Source organism: Bactrocera dorsalis, chromosome 2 (assembly GCF_023373825.1).
Source record: "Bactrocera dorsalis isolate Fly_Bdor chromosome 2, ASM2337382v1, whole genome shotgun sequence".
In the NCBI taxonomy this organism is placed as follows: Eukaryota; Metazoa; Arthropoda; class Insecta; order Diptera; family Tephritidae; genus Bactrocera; species Bactrocera dorsalis.
In genome coordinates, this window is record NC_064304.1 from 9962828 (window position 1) to 9969105 (window position 6278).

General features: G+C 34.6%; 1 long non-coding RNA gene across 1 annotated transcript; it reads left to right on the forward strand.

The window, feature by feature from the left end:
- The first annotated feature begins 1678 nt into the window (after positions 1-1678).
- LOC125776444 (uncharacterized) lies at positions 1679-2097 on the forward strand. The gene is made up of 2 exons (XR_007421717.1): positions 1679-1819; positions 1889-2097. It is a non-coding gene; the product is annotated as an uncharacterized LOC125776444 (long non-coding RNA).
- Positions 2098-6278: the final 4181 nt, after the last annotated feature.

Genomic DNA, 6278 nt, shown 5'->3' on the forward strand with positions numbered 1-6278 from the left:
ATGCATGCGTGAGTGTGTGCTTATTTGCTGCTGGTGTCACTTGGTTTAATTCTTTGCTTTTGCCTACATTATTTATTTGCATAAAATGCTATGTAAATTGCATATGATATGATTTGCTCTAAACCTCAAAATATTTGGCATATATATTTAATAATTCTCTGTTTGATTTCATGTTGCTCTAATGCGCTTTAGTAGGTTGGTGGATAGTTTTGATATAATGGTTGCGAATGTTTTGGCCTTGTTGAAGAGTTCTTGAATATGGTTTCATAAGTATTTGGATTTTCCTTATTTTTAAATTCGCAATATATAAGCAGTAAGTTAAGAGGTTATACCCAATGCAGAGGTTCCACTACTGACTTTCAAAAATTCGTTTTTTCTAATGTACTTATATCGAGTTTATACATCGTCACCTAAAATGCAAAACAATGAATCATCAAAAAAATCGAAATTGGGGTTTTTATTGCTTACGATTCACTACATGATATTAAATATATTTAGCTCAAATATTCAGCTTCCGATGGCAGATATAACCGATATATAACCAATGTATAACCAATATATTACCAATATATAACCAATATATAACCAGCATATAACCAATATATAACCATTATATAACCAATATATAACCAACATATAACCATTTTATAACCAATTCTAAAATTTTGTTTCAATATGAGTGGTTTCTATTATATGGTATTACCGTCGCCTGTCTCCATGTGAAAAAGGATGATACGTTATTTTGCATTTTGGGTGATGATATATTCTCCGAAAATAGCGAAAAGAGCCGAAATGTGAACCCCAGCTTGTTTTTCTCCTAACGGTGTGTCTCTGTGCCAAAAAGGATAAAATCGAGTAAAAACTTGCACTTGCGCCCTTAAAAATAACATCAGCATTTTCGAACATCCTTCTGACTTTACTAAATATACTTGTATTTTCCGAAAATAGCGGAAATGTGAACCCCACAACCTATGGCTGACCTTTTGCCGAAAATGTTGGTCAATGTGTGAGTTATATAACTGAAATTAGGAGTCAGAAATGGATTGAATCGTGTTAATATTTACCTTAGGCCTGACTTTACAACCCATACGCCAGCCAATATGTGACTAATCTTAATGAAATTGAGCGGGCGTGCTTCCTCCTATCGGTGCAACTCTGTGTCTAAAATGGATAAAATCGGCTGCAAACTTGAACTAGCCCCCTTATAACTAATATTAGAATTTTCGAGCGAGTCGGCTGGATAACTTTATTACATACAGATTCCCGATGGTATGCGAGATATCTTCATGAAACTCAGATATGTATCATCATATTCTTTTAATAATAAGTAGTAGTGCCAAACATAGGTAAAATCGGGCCTAACACATACTATATATACCTAATAAAAGATTTTCAAACTTCCGGCTGGTCTTATACCGCTTATATCGGTTTATAGATAAAAAAAAATCATAGCAAAATTAACTGATCGGCTTTATGTGATGCCTATTATGAATGTTAAATATATATAATACAATCAAAGTAGTCACAAATCCGTGTGTAAAGTACAATAATGCAAATTGATGACAAATAATGAGGCCTACTCAATTATTCAATTATCAATTTAGCTGATTGTTTAGCTTACGTTACACAATAGATGCCACGAAATTGATTCATAGTAAATTCAGTCACTGTATTCAGTTTGATTTAGTCTGATAACGTACCATACTTGAAGTTATCTCTTTCTAATCGCTTTAGAAAAATAGTTTGAAAAATTTTATTAAACACATTACACTTAATCTGTCACTTTTATTTGTTGGAGCAAATAATCATGATTTTATTTGTACGCAATTATTAATTACAAAAAAAGCCTTATTAATAACTAATATAATTTTTAAATATTTTTTTCCAGGCCGGTGAGGATGTCGAGCAATTGCTCAACGCGCCACAGCCGTCTAATCGCTGGTCCAGGTTGCTGCACAAGGAGTTTACTTATTGGTTTGGCAGTGTCGATGCGCTAAGTTTCCTAATATTGATACTGTTTTTTCGTATGATAGATGTGTATGCAATTTAAATGAAATTTAATAAAAATGAAATGTAAGAAATGTGAATAAAATATATTAAAAGTTGTGTGGATTTAAAGATAGATAATAATAATAGAAAACAAATAATATAAAAAAATCAAAAAAAAAGAAAATTTCTAAAAAAAAATGTGTAGACGAATAGTAGTTAGCTGCGACCACTACACAATAATTTACTAATTTTTTATCCAAAAGTAACCAATAAATGCCACAAAGCTTTAATAGCCACACATATTCTCAAATATCTTCCACAAAAAAAACTTCCCTCATATAGAAGTCACAAGAGCAAAACCTCTCCCCACAACTTAAGTTAATCCAAAATGTCAATACAAACTCAGCTTGAAACAAATAATAAACGAAACTAAATAAATAACTCGATACTTTTGCTGCGCAGTATTTTGTTGTTGCCACTGTACTACTATTACTGCTAGTCGTGCTTACTTCTATGTCCGAGTCGAGTCGAGTGACGCTAGAAGCAACCAGTGCGCCAGACAAGTATTGCGATGCCGCGCCAAATCGTGGACGCGACAGCGCTCCTAATGAAGGGTAGATAGCGTGAGCCGGAAAGTTCTGATTACAAGTTATAAGTTGTTAGTTGTCAGCTTGTTGTTGTTGTTGACGGAAATTGTGTCACAAAAATACTTGATTACGCTTACAGAATTTCTTCTGGTGTAGGAAGCGCTATTTACAGCAAGGAAAACAACAATTCCGAAGCGAGCAAACAAGTTTTGTTGACGAAATGAGTTGAAGACAGATTTGACGGCTGAGAGATTTGCTAGAAATTAATGATTGCGTGACAAAGTGCGAACAGTTTTTGTGTTATTAATTTAGTTTGAGGAGTTTCAGTCTCATGTGTGGAATAAATAAACATGTGAAACAAATAAAGTCTATATTTTTATTAAAGTAAGCGTTCAATGCAGATTTATTGGTTATAAAATCATAATATTAAAGCTGAAGATAGTCTACTAAAGCATTTCTTTTGTCATATGTAAGGTTAACGTGAAAAATTATGGATTTTCCTATTCAAAGATTTTTTCTTCTATAAACTTCGCCGTCAGCATATTGATAGAAATGCTCTTTAGCTTCGAAAAGTTGTCGTTATTGTTGTTGTAATGGAAGAAAAAATTCCTGTACCAATTGCGAGGCATGGTGTAGGTAGAAATGCTTTTTAGCTTTGAAAAGTAGGAGCATATACTTTTTATTTCATATTTCATTGACACTTATATTTTTCTTGATATAACAGGGATCCTTTCTTAGCTGCTGAAATATTACTTCTCTTACTGAGAATCAAAAGTTCTATACTTTAGCCAATAATCGCTTTATAAGAATCTATCGCCTAAATTTCAGCCATTTAATCGCACCTATGGACCTGTAGATTGGTGGGTAATGACGTTTGGGCATGTACTAACTACTTGATCACACTTTTACTGGGAAAAAAGGTTCAAAGTAAACATAGAAAAAGATGGTTGATGTAAAGGTATGCTAGCTGAATACGGATGGCTCGAAAATGGACGATGAAGTTGTTGCAGGAATATACTATCCAGAATGCAAAACCCGTGGAGTCAACATCTACGAAGAAATCCAAGCAGCTGTCAAGGCAGTAACCTCGTATCGCAACCAGAAGTGATTTGGGAAGCAGGACAGCAGTGGAATATGTTGCCAGAAGAAAGTAACTTCACTTCTAATAGATGCTAGGCCACAAAGATATCGAGGGCAATTACATCCGAAAACGTGATCAACATTGGGAAACCCATGCATTGGTGCTCTATAGAAGGGCTGTAGAAACATGAGGGGAATACTAACTGGTCACTGTGTTTTAAGCAACCAAAGTCAACGTTTTGGTTGACTTGGAAAAATCTTTAAAAGAATTAAACTATTCCACTTTCTTCTTACTAACCCTCAACTTCATATAAGCAAACACAAGTTGAATTTTGTTTTTGCTTTAATTTTTTTCTTTCAATTCTGATGTTTAAAACCTTCTTTTCAACTCACTGCGCTTCTTGAAATGAATTTCTATGATTTTTTTTTCTTAAAACTCTACATATAAGTACATATATATTCACATTTGTTACTAGACGAACTTCGGAAGATTTTTTATTCTTATTTGTTGCTTAACTTGGCAATCAGACTTTTATTTCTAACGGTGCTAAGAAAATTAATTGCGATCTTTACGATCAGCAGCCAGCAAGCGCTGCTGCGAACCCACGTGCACTGACCTTCACCGGCAGCTACAAACGCGCAAAGCTACAGCTATGAAATGTATATATACATATATATATATATTCATACCTACATACACCGTATGTATTTAAAGAAATCTACACCCATATATAATGCTTTGCTGCTGCTTGGTCAGTTGCTCGTCGTAAATGTCTGCTCATGCCAAGTGTGTGAGCATTGCGATGGGAAAGTTGGAAGTACTTTATAGGCAGCTAAAAATCTCAACTCACCAAAAATAAAAAAAAGCAACTGAGCCAAAAAAATATATATATATTCTACATTAAAGTGTGTGCAAGCGCTTAGTTAAAGATAATCGTAAATTTTGCCAGCGTTTGTGTTTGTACGCAGTCACCTTTTTCTCTTCTCTTTTACTTCCACATGTGGCGGCGTCCATCTATTTCCGTTAGAACGTTGACGCACTTCAACCAAACTTTTATAATTAATGCCTTCCTCTCCACTTGCAAATGCCAATTTTTCTCAATTAAAGTGAAGGAAAAAAGTCAAATAGCGCCAATAATCCAGCGTAATACATTCTAAAGGAAAAGTGCACTGCTAATATTGGCATTGAAGAGAGGCATAGACTTTTAGACATACTCATATGCTATAAGATAACTAAATTTCGCGAACAGATGCTTTCAACTTGCAAAAAAACCATGACCAAACATATTATATGCTAACAGAATGTTTTCGAGCGGAAGCAGACGCTCTAATTGGGGTCTGGGAGCAAGCGCTGCCTGCAAAAATACACTGGTATTTCATCTACACAACAAGTAACAAGGTAGTCAATTTTGAGTGAACAAATCCCATTTGATTTGATATTTATTATGTATTCTTCTGATTATTTTATAAGGCTTGGCTAGCTCTCACACATCGACTGCTGATAGATCTTAATGAAGAATATTTTGAAACACAATAAAGCGCTTTTCGGTGATCATTATTTGTCCCACAATATAATAGGCAACTCTCGTATTGAAACTTTTTTTGGGATACTTAAGGAAATTATATCTATAGATTGCCGTGGAGTTACCAAAAAAATTTCTATTCATCAAGAGAATGTCTTTTAGAGCGCTTTTTAGACAATTTTTTGAGAGCTATTTGTTCATATCGAATCTAGGATCGAATCTAGGTCATTGTAGTTTAGTTAACCCGACTTTTGGGAAAATGAACTAAGAAGACCTTTTTACATGTTAACTTAAGTCACTGAAACCGAGAAGTCTACAAAATGGTTGTAGTTGGTGCTTGTTGCACGTATTGGAACTGCAGCTCTTGCTTCAATATATCAAATTTTTAGTACAAAGCACCTATAAAATGCTGTGTCTTTGACTAGTTTCTGGATCTCAATATCTCTCAATTATTGCTTAATAGTTGCTTCAGCGAACAAAATAACAGCTTGTTAGCCTTACAATTAGTACTGAGTATTTTTAATAACCGCTAACCAACATAAGGGTTATTAACGATACTCGGCACTAATTGAGGTTAAGTGGATCTCCTTTATTAAAGTAAGTATTATCGACACCATTTACTCCCTTAAAAGCACAATTAAATTAATATCTATAGTATTACTTTTATAACTTTTCTCACATGCATATTTAATGTATAACTGTACACCGCCTCAAATAGCAAATCTATCTGGACATACGGATCTTCCCGTGATTTGGAGCAAGCTTAATGTGCGAATTTTGCGGTCAAACGTTCTAATAAAACCGTCATTCGGCGCTTATCAGCGCTACTGTTGGCTTTACAGACGCCGCCGTTACTTTATTGCGCCGCTGCTGCCACAACGCCACAATTAGATAATCAGACAGCAGCGAAGCCGAAAAATATAAAAGTGTCAATCTCACACCTAACCAAACACATAGTTAATATTATACAAACATATCAACAAATAAAGATTTGTGTATGCGTATGCACAGATATGCCTGAACGCCTGCGCGTTGTCATTAGAATGTTGAGGCATCCCTGCAGGCATCCATCACACATCCATCGCACATCACACATCAG